Here is an 18631-nt window from a genome sequence, read left to right on the forward strand (position 1 = left end):
AATAGAAATCAAGCCTGTTCAGATAACCCATCAGAATCACTTAATTTAGAGGGCAGAAAAGTAAAGGTGACTTGGAATGGGAAGAAAATGTCTATGCCCTTCTTTCTTTTGTATAATGTTTCAAGATGATCAGACAAATTGTTTCCTTCACCTTTTCTTCACCAATTATTTTTTCCTGCTTTTATTTTACATTAGAAAAGCATTTCTTGTCTTCCCTGTTTTTTTACTGAAAGGCTGTACAGGCTACAAGAGAAATATTAGGTGGTATGATCTTATAAATAACAAGATAATAAGACCTGAGCAATTGATAGAAGAAGAGATTTTTATTTAAACCTTGGAAGACTCATGAATGCATGTGTGATGCTGTATAAAATGAAAGATATCTAGGTACACTAATTCAGCCACCACTGTTAAAAAGTTGCAATAAATCTTGTACAAAGTATGTCGTGCAAGGTATTAATGGAAAAGCTATAGACTGCCAAGTATTTTTATCCTGTTTAAATTAATGTATCATCTTTGTATATGAAGTTTTGACTATTGGCTATGTGGATGTATCTCAGTCATGTTGATTTTTTGGGTGCCGCCCCAAGAAAACAAATTTGCATCAAGGCTAGCCAGCTGCTTGATGGCCTCCTAAGGACAACCAGATCGCCCAGTGAGTCCCTCCTGGAGACGTTTCAAAGGGTAATGAGGCAATGGCTGGCCATGAGTCAGCAAGGCATGTGCAGACATGTGATAAGGACATGTGATCTAAGACCCCATCTTTTGCCAGTAACTTTCAATGCATTTGGGCTGAAAGTATGAAAGGAGACTGTGACATCACGTCTTTATCTTCATCCCTGCTCCACATCTCTGGACATGATTTCTAACAAAGGAGAGCTCTGAACAATGAACTGATGACCTCCAATCTAATGGATGAACCAGAAAGACTTATTACAAACTAGCAGATATAATATCACTGCACAGATTCTGAAATCAAATTGTAACATATATGATTTCTTTAGCCATTTAATAACTCTCTTCTTTTTTTTTTTATTAATAAACCTTTAGTTTTTAGTTACTAAAGGACTGGCTACCAGTGTGATTTTGGGGTAAGACCTGATCTATATATTGATCTGGTGAGTGGCTGATCCTTTGGGATTAGAAGAACCCTATATGTGATGAATCTGGTTTTCAGTAACCTCTCAACAAAAAACAGATGCCTGGGTGGTGATAGGGCCTGGACTGTGTAAATGGACTCTGATTTGGCTTCTTGTTAACCAGTGTGGTGATACAGAAGCTCATTTTTGTTACTGGTTTGGTGAACTCTAATGTTAGAATAACCAACAGTTTGGGGGTGACTGCCTTGTTTTTTATCAGTGTCCAGAATTTGGCTTTCTCAACTGTGACACACGCCAGGCACAGTGACAGCATGCACATACTAACAGTACCCCCATCAGCCTAAAACATGACAGCTAACTTCATTACAGCATCAACATTTAAGAAAATATGAGGAAAAACAGATATTCTATTTGCATATGGGGGAGGGCACATTCATAGTAAGTACTTGCACCCTACAATGCCTGTGTGAAGACTTACTGCAAGCATAAGGACATGTCTACAGCTGAGAGACAAATACAGAAACACTGGGCATAGATCAGCAGTGGAGTCACATGCAATGGATGACAACAAAAAAGAACGAACCAAATGGACAGAGAATGCCCTAACATTTCATGACGTAAATAATCCAGTCATGTTACAACTGGAAGAATCACAAAGAATCACATTGAGGCTTGACAGAGATCTAAACTGGGGCACAGATTCAGCAAGGCTCTTCAACACATGCCTAATTTTAAGCATGTAAGTATTGTTATGAAGTCCATAGGACTACTCCCATACTTAAAGTTAAGCATATGATTAAGTGGCTTGCTAAATCACACCTAGATTCACACAGGTAGATAAGGAGATGCTGGCAATTATATTTAGCTGTCACCAACTTAATCAGGGCATATGTGGTAATTGTACTTTTTCAGGAAATGGACTACCAATCCTTATTTGTCAATAAGGGCATATCTATCTCCCATTGAAGTCAATGCAAATACTCTTATGGACTTTAGTCTGGGATTTGTACTGGGCCTTAAATCCGTGTCTTCTTTCACATGAAAAATAAATGTCCAACAGTAACTTCTTCAGTTGCAGCAATCACCTTTGCAGCTGGATTATGGATTTGCCTGGGTGAATGACAACTGTTGCAAAAAGTAGCATAAAACATGGCTTCTTCACAAAGCCCAAGAAGTAAAGGAATACCTACTATTCTAGCCTTCGGGGAAATAGTTGAACATCCCTGGGACTAGTGGAGCCATTGGAGAAAATGTCAATGAGCAAGAGATTGTTTGATTTAATCTATCCCAAATTTTGTAATACTAACTGCAGCATGATTTCCAAATAACCCATCTGTAATAGAGAGGTGAAATTATGTCTGGATTTTTCTTGAAGATGATCAGATTCATGTAATCAAGTAAACATAGCTGCATCATACTTACATATTATAGTTTCACCACAGAGCAAAATACCATGGAAAACAAAATGTGTTCCCCAGAACAAAGCAATCCTTTGAGAACCTTAATGAGACTGATGGTCTAATTGGTGAGACAGTCCCAGGACTAAATCTTTTTGAAGGCTGAGAGAGGGAATGGTAGATCTCCAGTGTAAAAAAACCTCAATTAATCCAATGTATCGACAAATGCAAACCAAGTAGAAGAATGAGATTTTAATTTTTATCAAGAAAGGAACTTCAGGTATACTTATTTACTGAAATAAATTGTACAAAGCACCAGACATAGTTTTAGACGATGAGCCTCAAATGTAGATGTTGAACAGCCTAATCATTTATTTTCAATAGCCCTAATAATAGGAAACCTCATAATGTACAATGTTATTGCCCAGGTCACATTTAAATAGTAGGACCAGTGGCAGTCAATGGTTTCCTCAAAAACTAACTAAACTAAACTAACTAACTAACTAAATACAATTATTTTTAAAATTATGGTACTAACATACTGCTTGGGGATGCATATTAGGTCTGAGCAGGGAACGCTTCAGATATTAGATACATACGGGCAATTCCCACTGAGTTAAAAGGGAATTGGTTCCCTCAGATCTGAGGGTAGAGTTTAGAAGTCTACTATTTCCTTAAACATTTTCATTCTAAAATAGTGACCTACTTTCAAGGTGAAATTTATCCCTGTTCAGAGATCTTAAGTGGGATTTAATGTCAGGTTCTATGTGAGGTCTCTGCCTGGGCTGGGGAATGACTATTACCCTCCATTATTAAATCAGTGCTTGGCCTATGAGACCAGAAAACTGATTCAGTAAAATGATGTGCTCCATTTTGTTCATTTGTGAAACATATTTCCCATGGTAATTTTCTGAATTTAAACATATTTTAAAATGTTTTGTATTCTCATCTGCTGGTGGTGATTTTGCTCCAAAACCCCTTGCGGGGGAAGGTCTGATAGGCACAGCTCACTGAACACTGTGACAGCTCATGGCCACACTGGGTCATAAAGGATTCATTCTGTCAACCTCTAAGATTTGTTGCACAAAGCCTTTTATTCAAGCTTTGCACCAGGTACCAGGACTTGGCCCATAATGAAAGAAATTGAAACGACCCTTTAAGGTAATGTGAAATTATCATGCTACAGTGCATATAAAAGATGTTCCACATTGTAACACTTATTCTGCGTAAAGCAGTTCTGTACTTGGGGATGACAACATGCTACGTCTGATCTTCATGGTTATTTATCAGTGTGCCCTTGAGTCTAAACACAGCCAAGGTGGCCCTGACTGTCAGGAGCTAAATAATCCTATTCACAGCTCCTGGTAAATACTTTAACTAGAAAATGAATGCTGGCTCTCAAGTATGTAATGTGTTTTGTGATAAATTGATTATTGAACATGCGCCACTAGTATATATGACCTCAGACAGTTTCTCACAGTCCCAGTTACCTTCAGTTTATTAATTTTAAGAATCTTTCATTTCTTTTCACAAAGGGAGTAGCATTTAGGACACCAGGCCTAAATTACAGGACTAATGGGAAGGTTTAAGCAAAAGATCTATCAGTAATACTGGTGTTATAAAAAACAACCGAGCAAATAGGAGGGCTGAATGGAAGAACTTTTTTTTTTTTCAGATTAAGGCAAAGGAAAGAAAGCAGATGTGATAAAAAGACAAATACTTTTTTACCAAACTCTTTTTGTTTTCAATACATTCTAAATTGTTTATTAAAAATAACTCCTATAAATCATCTGTATTCAGGATCAGATAATGCTACTTAATTATCAAGCTATCAGTGCTGTGAGAAGAATGACTTGATGGAAAACAGAACCCTTCATACATGTCATCAGTCTGAATAGCAAGCCTAGATAATTAGGAATGCTAGGCTAGCACAGCATGCAGAGAAATTGTTTCAAATCCATCCATAAAAAATCTGTAGGATGAATATCTTTCATGAACTGTAACAGATGCAGTTTTATCTTGGTGAGGATACAGTTCCAAAGTGTACTGTAGCTTATATTTCCTATGAACTTTTCTTCCCTTAAATTGTTGCTGATAGAGCTTTTGCTTAAACTTCCCATTAGTCCTGTAAATGGTATAAATGATGCTCAAAAAAGCAATCTCAGATTTTATTACATCATATGCAACAAAAACCAAACCACCACAAACAAACAAAACCCCCTCCATGGGCCAATTCTATTCATATTTAAGTCAAAACTCCCATTAATTTCAACACAATGATGAAGCTGAGGTTGTAATCATATACAAGACAGAAAAATCAGAATTAAGGTTACCATGGTAACTCTAACTCTGGCCCCTTACATGCATTAAAAGAGGGTATTTCATTCTTCTGCTCACAGGATTTCTTGTACAAGATTTGATTTTTTCCCTGCTTTGATGTGCAATAGCACTTGCTTGTTTGGTCATTTTATTGAGTCAAATAAAACTTGCTTTCATCAGCCAGACTGAAAGAAAGGTCAATATTTTCCACTTGTTGAAGACCAATAAATGTGACCTTTTGAATGCGCTTCAGTTATTTTTAAAAATTCAGGTCCAGATAGCCCCCTCCATTTCTGCAAGCTGAGGGGCTGAGATACCTGGAAATGCTTCCCAAGCCAGTAACACCTCCACTGCATTGTCCCATCATCCACTACCCCAAGCCCACAGAAGCGCCTTTTCTGGAGTGCTAGAGGACACTGCTCCATTGGGACCCTAGAAGGGGCTCAGGGGTGGGAATGAGCGTAGCCAGGGACAAGCCACTCTTCATATAGCATCATCTTTGGTTGGCCCTGTGGCTACCCATGTGGATCTCTAAATGAAAGCTATTCCGCTTGAAGGAACACATCAGTGGCAATACTATTACAGAAGGAGACACTTTGTAGTGGGAGGAGAGCACAGTAGCAGTGTAGAGGAGCTGATTCTCCTGGTTACAGCCCATATCCCATGAATCCCCAGGATTCAAGCTGTGTGGCCATTTCCCTGTACAAGGCATCCCTTCCTGCAGTTCTCCCCACTGAAGGGACGATAGCCAGAAGGTACTTGGAACTCCAACTTTTCACACCTTGTCACTTTCTCCTTGATCAGTTATTTTAAGAAACAAATTTGCAGTTTTGATTGCTCAGTTTAGTGTCCATGGAGAACCAAATTCAGCTATGCCGTAACAGCGCTGACTTCAGCCACACTGTGCCTGCTTATACCAGGAACGAATTTAGACTAAAAGGTACATAATCTTATGTCACTTTGATTATAGCCTAAGGGAAAAGTACTCGTATTAACTTGAACAGGACTGAACCTCCAATGCTCACCGATACGTGTCATTAGATGCATGTATTACATAGGCAGCATTCTCTTGCTCTGTTCCCCATGGTATTCTTCTTTTTTCATTCTTCTTTAAGAAAAAACTAGCTCAAAAATGCATATATGTTGGTATAATTTAGGGTTACCATGGAAATAACTCCTATAACAGAAATAAATGCAGTGTGAAGGTATGATACAATTATAACACAAAATGAGATTCAAAGAGAAATAGTTCTGAGACTATTCATTACATTACAATGGTAGCATCTCATTTGGCTGCCAAATTTTAATAACAAGGACTTATGCACATAGGGCCTGATTCAAAGGCCACTGAAGTCAATCATAGTCTTTCTGTTGACTTCAGTGGGCATTTGATCAGGCCCATAGAAAGGTGAAAAGATCTGAGATCTGACATATTTTAAATATATTATTTTTAAAGTTGTAACAGATTTTTATTTTTTAAAATGCAAATGTAAAAATAAATCCTTTGTATAATGTAATTAGTTATATATGCTGGAAATGCTAAGCCGGATAGGTATGATGCACCTTAGATTTGCTCTCAGTAAAGTAACTACCTTAAGTCTCTCAAGAGCACTTTCTCCTTTCCTCCCCTCTGAGTGGGTCTGTTAAAGATGTTGCAGGGAACTTTATGATCAATGTGAAGTTACCGGTGAGACATGGTATGCCCAATTTGCAGATCAATAAAGGTTAATGTGCAAGAATTTCTTAGATATATTTAGTTCAATACAGAGCCAAAAATTAACTACAATCATATCAATACTCACTAGACCCAATATTCACTCCACAGGCTGTATACAGGAACGGCTTTCTTCAGGAGCCCCACCAGGCAATCAGGCCAGCAGAATCTCCTGAGGAATCAAGTTGGCGGTGAAGCGCGCTGTCTTGCCTGGGTGGTGGCTTTTTATACCGGTTTTTTACACAATATCCATTCATTCACTTATCTTAGATGACGTTCTCTATCTTTCATTGTTAGTAATAACTAATATTCATGTTCTCACCATGATAAATTGGAGCAAAAGAACATCTGGCAGTGGGAGAGATGGTGGGAATTCATCCCAATTGGTGGGAAAAAGCATTTCCTAACATAAAATGTATAAACTCTTGGCCTTGTTCATCTTTATCTATGTGCAGCTGCAAGCTAACTAGCTATGTGCTGTATTGTGCCAAATCCACATTATTTATTATTTGCCATGGTATGCAGAAACTAAGGTACCACAAGGTTACTTAACAATCTACTGGTCTCTGCCAAATGGAAAAAGCAGTCAGACTTCTGAGGCTTAGTCCTCAAACCGTGGTCAAGCAACTCGGTCAGGCAATTCAGGTCAAGCTAGTCCGCCAACAAGTGATACATGTTCTGTCATCTTTACCTGTCTTGTGTCATCACCTCAGAGTTACAAGATGTGATCCCTCGGATTTTAAAGGGCCAGATCATGATACCATTACTGACATTTAGTAACACTTCACTCTGCATGTGGTCCCACTGACTTCAGTAGAATTACTCAAGGTGTGAAGTATTATTCAGAGTGAGAAAGGTACCACAATGTGGCCCAAATGTGGGAGCTTGTTCACTGTGGGCCATATTCTGCCATCCTTAGTCATACTGAGTAGCACCTTCTTGAATTGCCCCATTTAAATCACTGGCATTATTCATGGAATAAGATACTACTCAGTATGGGTAAGGATAGCAAAATCTGGCCCTATAAAATCAGATCTCCTTTCCAAAGGTATTTACCCAACTGTCCCCTCTGAGGAGACAAACAGGATCTCTTATGAAATGCCTACTGTATGTTTTAAAGTCAGTCATGACTAACATCACTGCAATTGGATAAATAAGTCTGGGAGTCCTGTTAAATTTATTGCTCCCTCATTTCCTTTGAAGATGGATGCACACGAATAGGGACTTTCAGCCCATAAACCCCTGCTCCCTCTCCCCCCTCCCGCCCACCACACAAATTGCATGATTGTCCATATTGGAAGAAGTTGGTTTGGGGATGCCAATTAACCCCATTTCTAGTGCTCGCCATTCCAAACTGAAGTTGCTAACCTCAACTCATTGTCTGCCTTGCCTCTTAATTTAAAGAGGTGAGGCTGACCTGATTCCTAGACGTCTCTCAACACTCACTCTCTTCAGTATCTAATATAAATTATTGACAGAGTAAAACCAATCTTTTATAGAGCTTTTTAACATGTTTTAGGAATAATTCATGATTCATTAAAATTGGAGTATAATAGAATTTCAGTGGCAGTGAATATAGGATCCTTCTTAAGTATGAATGAAATCATTATGTTCAGTGAAGCATGAGAAAGCAGTAGATAATAATAGTAATGAAAAGCTAAGAGTCAAAGCCTGCACTGTGCTCTAGGGGCAGCCCACCTATTCCACCCTCAAATACCTGTGCTAACAGGATGCTTCTGGGACCCAGCAGCTGGCTGGTAGCACTTGCACCAAGTCACTACACCGGAAGGAAAAAAATTGCTCAAAACTCTAACCAGGACTTTAAAGTCTAGGAAGTTTAAAGCCAGTGATCATACAAGAAAAATTTTTGTCGTTTTTTCGCTCCTGGACTGGTTTTTATTGTTTCCATTTTTATATCAGCGCTGGCAATTTGTAACCTTTTGTTGCAGTGCCAATTGAGAAGTAAACAATGATTCTTCAGTAGCTTCTTCATTTATAACATGGGCAACACTTTCTTATTTTTACTTTGTAAGTGAACGTTATGTTTCTGAAAGGTGCTGGACTGGCAATTGTGGCGACTAGTCCTCAGCTTACCCAGAGGAAGGTACAGCTCAGATGCAGGCAGCACCCCACTTGCAAACATTAATAGAATACAGCAGTGTTCTGCAAACAGAGAAGATGCCTTTCTGGTTCTGAAACTCAAAGGCTTCAAAAGGAAGGAGGATTCAACATTGCGGCCTCCTGGATACAACAGCGTCCATGTTAACTCAGTGCTGCCAACTCTTACAATTTCCTTGTTGAATCACTTGATATTGGCGAGGACAGGAGCCCTTCTTGCAATGACCTAAGAAGCTTCAGCCCTCTGGTGAATTTCAGTCCTGCCTGGGGGAAACCCCCCTCTGATTGGCTGTCCTCCGTACTTGCCTGCCTCCTCCTGGGGAACAGCAGCCAATCAGCACTGCTGCAGTAAGCCGGCAGCGCTCTCCTCCTCCATTACTGCAAGAGCAGAGAGGAGTTGGAGGGGAGAGAGGGAGCACCCAACTCCATTCTCACAAGAGGGGAGGGGGGGAAGCAGAAAAATCCCAGCAAATCAGAATGGCTCTGCTCCCTTCTCCCCTCCTGTGAACAATGGGTCAGTCTGGTCCCCTCCCTGCTCCATCCCTGCAAGTTGCAACACCAGACCTGGAAACAAGGAGAGAACCCCTAGAGCTACAGAAGGAGCAGCGAGATGGGACAGGGGAAGCAGAACTGATATGGGGCTGGGAGGGTGGGGGTGCCTAACTATTGATGTGGGGTGTGGGATTGTATAATTGATTGCTGGGCTGTTGGATGAGCAAATAAGGGGGGATGACAGAGAATGAATTAATTAGAGTTTTGGGGCTTGGGGAGAAGCTGGAAGCTCTGCACTATCAAGTGGCCAATGAGCATTCCTGCACAGGAGACCAATATCACTTTACTCAATAAACTTGGGAGAATGGGCAGCACTAATTGTCATGCACACACTCTAGCAATGAGTAGGGGAGGGCAAAAAGAAAAAGACAGACTGAAAAACACAATATAATCACTGGGAGTTTTTTAAATCTAAGGATTTTTAGGCCAATCTTGTGATTTTGGGGCAGGGGAGTGTCCAAATCATGATTCTTAACATTTGGGATTGGCACTACTGTAACTCTGTCCTGGACACTCACCGGTAGGATGGAAGGCCAGTTTATTTGCAATAATGAGTCAATCCTTAGCTTCTCTCTCTGCTGAGATTCCCAATGAAGGCACCAATTATACTTTCTGTGATGTGGAAACCTGAGTCTTCTTACAGTTAGACTGAGCCCACCTGTTCATTTTATGTAGTTCAGCCCAATAGTTCTTAAATGGTAACATCTATAGATGGTCTATAGATGGTCAAAACAATTTTCTTTAATTTGATAAAAGCATCCCAAATTGTAGTTTCCTTTCCACAGGACCCATTTTTTTTTTCTGAAAATTTTTTAGAAATCTAATCAGCTCATATTTTCAGTAAATGAAAAAACATCCAAGAACTGTTTGTGAATCTCATAAAAATGAAAACAGTTTTGATAAAAATGTTGTGAAGAAGTTAATGAAAAATGAAAACATTTCAAAAGTGTCACGGATTTTACAAACTTTTTAATTTAAAAGAAAGATCTAGATTTTCTTCATAATGTTTTTCCTCAGAGAATCTATGGCAGAGCTAAGATTGTTTTGGAGCCTTAATTGTTCATTTCCATACTTTAACGGGTTTACATATATTTTAAGTTCTGAACTGTCAGATTCCTGGGTTTGTACTGCTTATTTTGGGGATTATTACAACATTCTTGTGGCAGTTTTTACTCTTAAACTATTTAGATGTACTCTCAACGTAAACATGGGGGCAGGGGGTTGGGGGGAGGGTTGCCTGGGAATATAGATACAGGAAGTGTTGTACATTGATGGAACTTTATAAGTACATTTTATAACTTTACTTGGAAATAAATGATATAAATATAGGGGATAAAATGTGCTGCTGTGCAGTCACCCAAGCTTAAAATGGATCATTTAAAGCAAAACAATAATCTTTTAAATCTCCTATTTAGAGATAGAAGTGATTGAGTGCCAGTGTCAGGGGGCTGGCTGTAAGAATTTATTAGTAGTCAGCTTGCTTGCGCTAGTGTTGTTGAGTTGTATCCAATTTCTTCTCTATAATTCTGCCTTTTTCCTCAAATAGTTCCAGTTATATAAAAGGTCCCCAAACCTCCCGACATTCCAGTCATCCCTAAATGGAAACATATAACACCAGAAACACCATTTTATATCGCTATTCCTTAAGCTTCCAAGCAAGGTGGCTGAAAACCTTTGATTTCCTTATCTTCTACCTTTTACTCTTAAGACAACTTCCTCAATAGGCTCTTTCTCATTTCTGTTAGTTAATGTATCAACCCACTCAAAGAGCTCTTTTGCCCCCTGAAAAACAACCACTGTCCCCTTTTACGGGATTCCCTGTCTGCAAAGTGGACCACTTATATTCCTAGCCATACATTTTCAGAGTGTGGTGCAGCCTTTTAACCACACAGCATCCATTAAAATTAACTCAGAGTCAAAACACATCGGTGTATTTTTAGGAGACCTCTCCCGTTGAGTAATTGTCTGGGGAATACCAACCTGTCTCTCTAATTCTGTAATTCGGTGTTTTAGAATTACTAGAAACTGACCATGCTTGACACAAAATGTGTCCTTGTGCCTCGTCTACTTGTCAACCTGAACCATTTCATTTTTAGGACTGGTTTATGGCTTTTAAAGCTTCTGCCTAGATATGGGTGCAGCAGGAAGGGTGAGGAGAACACTGGTAGTAGTGATTGGAGGCATCCAGCTTGTGGAGGAGTGTGGCAGGTAGAATATGTATAGGAACCTAAATTGGTGGTCTGATTTCAATAGGTATTGATTAGTCATCATGGGTGCTCAGTGCGGTGCATAGAGCTTTTGAGAACCTTTCAGGGTGTGGCAGTATCAACAAGAGTGCACAAAGGAGCAACAACTGATGTCCTCTCCAGCGCCATCCCCAGATTCCCTAGTCAGTCTGCAGCGTTGCCGACCCCAGCATTAAAAAATCATGAGTTGGGCATGAAAAAAATCATGTGACTGGATTAAAAAATCATGAGGTTGTTTGCTTTTTTAAAACAAATATATATATATATATATGTAGGACTCTTTTTATTTGTCTTCTATGTGTGAGCCTTAAGGTTTCATGTTTCCCAGCTTTCCTCTGCAACTGTAAGGGTAGAAGCTTTTTTTGAAAAGAAAACAGAGGGTCAGATGTAATCACATGACTCCAAGAGCTGGGGCTTTAAGAAAAACCCTAAATATCGTGAGACTTATGATAATACCATTTGAGTGGGCAACACTCAGTTTGAAAAGGGGTCACATGCTCACTTCAAAGTGTCTGGCACTACAGGTGGTACTAAGCCCCTGCTTTTCACTCCCAGCACATTTGGGATACAATGGCAGTTCACAGATCCCTTCATCTCCCCCCTTACATCCCCACACAACAGTCTCTTAATCCATAATAAAGCATCCATTACAAAATCCTTATACTTATCTACGCTACGATGATCTTTAGAAAAGCACGAGTAGCTGTACCTAATTATAACTTACTTTATGATGGCACCAGTCACAGCTCAATGCTATCAATTTATCACACCTACTCCATCTATGTTCCCTGAAGGGGAAAAAATGGTGTTAAACTGGAGTTAAAGATGAGAGGACCAAATTAACATATCAGTAATTTAAGGGTAAAAATCATCACCAGAATGCTGTAGCTATTCCCAAAACAAGCTTTATGAACTCAGGAAACAGAGAGTTAAACTTAAAAAAAAACCCAAGTGCACTGAAGTATGGAAAAGACTTAGGGCACCCAAACTTCCTTTTAATGCCACCATCTGGAGTGGCCCACGACCCTGACTGCTACAAATCACGGCACAAACTCCAAACTGGTTGTGAGTTCTATAGTTAGGTTTCACTAACCACTTATCAAGTGTGAACTCAAGCATTATAACAGCCTTAACATGGAGACACAGACAGGCTCCTTGGATATTGCGGTCTATTTTGCCACTCAGGTCAGCTTGGCTTTGTGATAGATGGTCCCTTATACCAAAAACCACAGTAATATTCAGGTAACTCCCAGTCCCAAAGGATCAGTCACTCACCCAGATCAAATGCATCTCATATCTCAAACCAAAGCCAATGCTTGTAGCCAATCCTATAATAAACTAATTAAAGGTTTATTAACTAAGAAAAAGAAATGAGAGTTATTTACAAATGCAAAACAGGTAAACATACAAACACAAATGAGTTCCAGTCTTAGGTTTCAAAAAGTAATAGAAGCTGATGTAGTGTGTTGTTATGCCAGGCACCGCTGATCACAGCTGCCTACAGGTTCTGAATACCAGGTGAGGAATAAAAACACGCTCACACCAGTTAGGTACACTTATCTCTAATCACGGTTTACGCTCCAAACAGCAGAGGGAGACTCTAGGAAGCAACTCTGCAAAGCAGGCTGCAGGGGATTTGTGCCACGCAATCCAAGTGGATTCATGGCCGAGTCTCATTGTGCAGTTTGCATTTCAAGCTTTTGTATCCGGCATAACATATCAGCTCTAAGGTACAGCTAGCCTTGGCAAATTTACACCACGTGACCTTGCTTCCTAACTTTCCTCCTCTTTTGGCACCACAAACAAATTCACACGGCCTTGTACAGTCTGTTTACCAGGCTGAGCAGCGCCTCTTATCAAACCGGTTCTGACCAGACCTGTCAAGCCCCTATCTCTGTCCAACGCATCACAAACATCTTCCGTAGAAATATTGCCCTCCCCACAGTCTAGGCAGCATAGTGATAAAGTTCCTTCCCGTCAATTTTTTTTTTTAATTTCCTTCTTCCCAGAGCTCAAACTGATGGCACAAGTTCACGCACAGGTCTCCTCTTCAAGAAAAAAAATGATTTCGAAATCAGATGAATCTAATCTGGGAACCTAAAGCTATTGCACCACAGAGCAGAGTTGAGGTTAAATAAGTAGAGATTGCCCAACAAACACAAGCATCAACATTATCCCTATGCTTACCATTCCTGGGGGGGTCTGCTTCCAGATCCATCCGTTTTATCGCTCTCCTGCTCCCTCTTTTGAATACCATCATTACTTCTTTTCTACTGCAAGGAGAAGTAGGATATGAAGGTGGCCGTCACCTACCTACTCCACAGCCATACATGACTCTAGGTCAGGCTGTTCTTTCTTTCCCTCAAGATTTTGTTGCCCCTCTATGTCATGGGCAACAAATGACTTCTAGTTTGGATCTTTGTCCCTGCACCTCTAACCCACACTCCTGGCTCTCTCTGTTGCCATCATCATCAACTTGAAGTGGGTAAGGAGAACGAATTTCTCCAGAATCAGCAGCAGCCTCTTTATGGGCCAATGCCCCCACCCTGTGGCTCTAAAACTTGCCTTCTTGGTTACTTCTTCCTTGTTACATTATAATGAAGTTGCTGGGCAGCAGCTTGCTTAGTTCTGGAGGCAGAACTGTCTACTTACAAAGGGAGGCAGTACTAAAGAAGCTGTGCTGCAAGCCACAGCTACACCTCCTTGATGAGAGTGATGCCTTTTGGGTAGACTTGTCTTCTTGACTTTGTATGTGGCGAAACCTCTGCTGCTGTTGCTGCTGTCCTCAGCCCTCTTCACTTTGGAAGCGATGTTTGATGAGGAAACCAGCATGAAATGATGTAATGTTAACTTCAATTAAAAATAATCAGCTGGCTTCAAGCATTTGAGACAATTAGGTAGCATTCATATGACTCTAGCAGGAATACACAAATACCGCATAGGCCTGATGCGACCCACTGTCCTCCCGTGTGAACCTAGGATTGTGACCCGAAAAGAAAAAAAGAAGGTGATATCCACGGCCCAGAAAAAATAAGGATTGTAATTATTGGAGCAATTTTTCATACTAAGACAAACAAAACAGGGACTGTTCCCCTTGGAAAACTAAGATGCAATATTCCTGCAGGTAAAAAAATGCTAATAAAACAGCTTATTATGTGGGTAGTAAGAAGAGCATGAAGAGCTCAAAAAGACGCCTGTTTCCATACCCTAATTTTTGGTATGACCACCCCAATGTATCAACTCACTGTGCTTCCAGATGACTGTTCTATCATGCAGCAGATCCATAGGTTAATTTGGCAACAGGGCCAGTCAGCAGGAGATGTGTGGAGCAGGTGAGGGGCTGGTTCTCCTTCCCTCATTTTTCAGTAGTTGTAGCTAGAAGCTATATGGGCCTGGGGAGGCAACAGTCCGTGAAGATTTAGAACAGCCCCTGCTACCTCGACTGGAGCCCTTTTGTACTGATCTGCCTTACAGTGAGAGAGACTAAAGAAGCCCAATCTATCCAAGAAAAGTTTCAGACAGCACTTGATCAAGGTCTACAAATAGCACATGGGGAGAAAATTTCAGAGATTAGATGGCTCTGTAATCTAACAGACAAAGGCATAATGAGATCCAATGGCTGGAGACAGAAGATAGAAAAATTCAAACAAAAAATAAGACACACATTTTAACAGGGAGGGCAGTTAAGCATTGGAACAACTTACCTAGGGATGTGGGGCTTTTCTGTCATTTGAAGTCTTTAAATCAAGATAGGCTGTGTATCTAAAAATCATGCTATAGCTCAATCAGAAGGTATGGGTCAAATACAGGAATTACTGGGTGAAATTTAATAGCCTGTGTTATGCAGGAGGTTTAACTATATGATCATAATGGTCCCATCTGGCCTTAAAATCTATGATTCAGGTAAAAAGCCCTGGAAGCCTCATTGAGATAGTTGATAAGCAGACCCTCTTCTCCTCCCTCACTCACACCTTAACTACTATGGGTAGACATCATTTTGACTGGCTGAGGAGGCAGCTTGTAGTTAACCAGGCCAACTTCTTCCACTCTCCCCTGAACTTGCATGGTGTCAGGAACTGGAACTGAATGAACTACACATATAAAATCAGCTTCCAGTAACTGCAAGACATATAAAATGTTGTCATGTATTAGGCCATTACCGGCAGCAGGCAGACAGACCGAGGTTAGGAAAAGGTGTGCATGTGGGGATCTTCTCTCATTTTTAAGCTGTATCACAGAGCACAATCTTAATACAGCCTTTTGTTCTGAGAAAAGACGTGAAAACAGGCTCTGAAAAACAAGTGAGATAGTATTTCTCCTTGTCCCATGAGTTTATGTGGCTTTAGCAAAGTAGTTTGCCCTATGTGGCCATTCCCCGGGAATCCTTATTGAATTCAATATACACAGCGACTGTCAGAGCAAAAAAGTTTGCAAAATGCTTCCCTGGACAGCTTGCTGGCACAGGAGAAGTTCTATTGTGTCACGCTGTCTGGAGTGGCTCACAACTGTGAGTGCCTACCTCGGAGCAGACTGTCAGGGAGCAAGGGCAGACACCCCAAGCTAGTGGTATATTCTGTTTTTAGATTTCACCAAGCCAGTCACAAATGTGAACTCCTGGATCACTACACCAGTCTTACCATGGAGTCACGGATAGACTCTCCAGCCTATCTTGTCACTCGGGCAAACTGAACTTTGTGATAAAAGGTTACTTAAACCTAAAATCACACCACGTTCGGTTTCTCCCAGTCTCAAGAGACCAGTCACTTACCCCAAATCGATTGGTACTCGAGATCTTACACCAAAGACAATGCTGGCAGCCAATTCTATAGTTAACTAACTATAGGTTTATTAGCTATGAAAAAAGAATGAGAGTTATTGAGCGGTTAAAGAAGGTAAAACAATAATAACAAGTAAACCATAGTTTGTAACTCCATATGGTGGCAGCGATGTAATAGACTGCCAGTTCCCCAAAAGTCTTTTCCAGAGCTACCCTGAATAATTCTGGGGATCTCCGTCTTCTCGTTCAGTTATTCTGCCGTTAGAATCTAAACAGTCCAGAGATAAAGGATCTTTCTTTGAATCAGTACTTATAGCTTCCTTTCACAGACAACAATCTGACAAGTGTCTGTACCCACACAATGGCCAATTGCTTTGAATTTAGCACTCTTCCTCATTTCCATTTCATGAGTTATTTAGTTTCAGGGATATACATAATGTAAATGTCTGCCATTACATTATAATAGGAATAGATAAGTGAAAAAATACAAATGACATTTCATTAGTTTCCATGAAGTTCTAACACCTGAATACATGCTTACATTATCAAGCACTTTAATCTAGGGTTATTTAATTACTGGGCATGCAAAATGTAAATGTAATATAATAGCAAACTACTGTATATAAATAGGTGAAAACAATTCAATTAACATCTCCTTTGATCTCTATTAACACACAAGTGAATTGGCCTGAATATATTCTAATACATTTAAATCCTTTGATATTCACACACAAGGCAATTGGCCTATGGCTCTGGCCTAAGCTGGTCTGTCAGCGTCACAACAGAAAAAGTACTACTGAACTGATTCCAAGTACTTTTATGGTGTAAGTAGAACCTTTAGCTCCAATTTTCTCTGCAGTCTGACTGTCCATTCCACACATGGACAGCAGGAAGTTCCATCACAGCTCAGGTTCTAAATCTGGAGAAGCAAGAAAGAGAACATAGCCACTTTGTCCAGAGAGTTTGCATCTCTTCACTAAATGGAGCAATACATGTGTAATCTACATTGAGAGACTGTCAACTAGAGTAGGATGGGTATTTCCTTTGGAATGATATCCTGACGGAAAATGCCCTTTATTCAAAATCTTCCATGGGCAATGCTGCTCACCTGGAAGGCTCTTGTCATTCTTCCTTTCTGCCTGCAGGGAGAAAGCAAACTTAACAAGAACCTTCCAGGCAGGCAGCTGGCAAGCTGAAAACTTTCATTCCAGTTCCCCTGAAACAGAATTGTGTTGGAAGTCCCATCCCGTGAAAAAATTAATCTCTGTCTTTTTGTCCCAACTCAGGACAAATTTTGTTCACAAACACAATTATTTTGCGGGAAGGGATTTCCATTTTCCAACCCGCCGTACTGTTAACCCTCCAAGTGTTAAGTTAGCAACTGACAAGATGAACAACATAAAAAAAAGTGTGCTTGAAAATGGGCCACAAGTTTCAAAAACAAAAATGCATCTTTTTTAAAAAAAAATAAGTCATGATTTATAAACAATGTAATGATTTTGGGGTCTGACTTTTGAATGCATGGGGTTGGGAAGACTGTTACTGTTGTGATCAACTTCCTTTGTTCTACTGAAAACACAATTTGGCTTCACTTTTTACCTGAAAAACACCAGATTCCAGCTGATTCCCTCAGGCATACAGCATGGCAGCTCTGTTAAGGTGAACAGAAGTTATTTGTTTTACAGTATTTCCAGAATGGCACAAAGCAGATTTTTATATGAAAGCAAGATAGCTGAGATAGACTTTTAAATTTAGGAAAGCATTGGGAGTTATAGTTGGGTGGTCCATATGCCTTAAATCCAGTGCAGCTGGAAGAAGAACTTTACTAGGCACAGAAGAGCACCCCGTACCTAAGTGTAGCAAATCTTTTGTGGCCTTGAAAAGGCAGTACCGGAAGCTTGAAAGGTAGGTGTTGTGTCTCTGCATATGGTAAGGATGGTGGGGGGGACGACAAAGGCTTTGAGTCTTGTTGCAAGAATAGACCTCTAGAGTTCTGTGTGTTAGTGCATCCTGCTCTAAATCCAGACCACACCCATCCCTCCCTTCAGAAAGCCAGAAATGCAGGCTAGGGGTCCTGAGTACCTGTACACACCCATGTACACCTCTCCCCCCCCCCCCCATATTCTCCAGTGGGTTGCTGCTTACTCTCCTAGTTTTCCATTGCTTCCTGTTCTCTGCTGGCCTGTACCTGCAAGCCAGTGGAGGCATTGCTAGTGAGCATGACAAAAGACATCTGCTATAGGACATATCTCTTCCTGCACCAGTCTGTGAAGCTCCAAAAGATTTTTTTCCCCAGCTCCCCTGTAATGCAGTGTGGAAAAGCAGAACTAATAAATATTATTGTTCTAGGCTAATTTTTACATTATTATTATTTTAAGCAATGAGTCCCTCGGGTGAAGGCAGTGAGC

This window comes from Emydura macquarii, unplaced genomic scaffold, assembly GCF_026122565.2.
Source record: "Emydura macquarii macquarii isolate MOO-44397 ecotype Brisbane River unplaced genomic scaffold, CSIRO-AGI_Emac_v2 contig_318, whole genome shotgun sequence".
NCBI classification, from domain to species: Eukaryota; Metazoa; Chordata; order Testudines; family Chelidae; genus Emydura; species Emydura macquarii.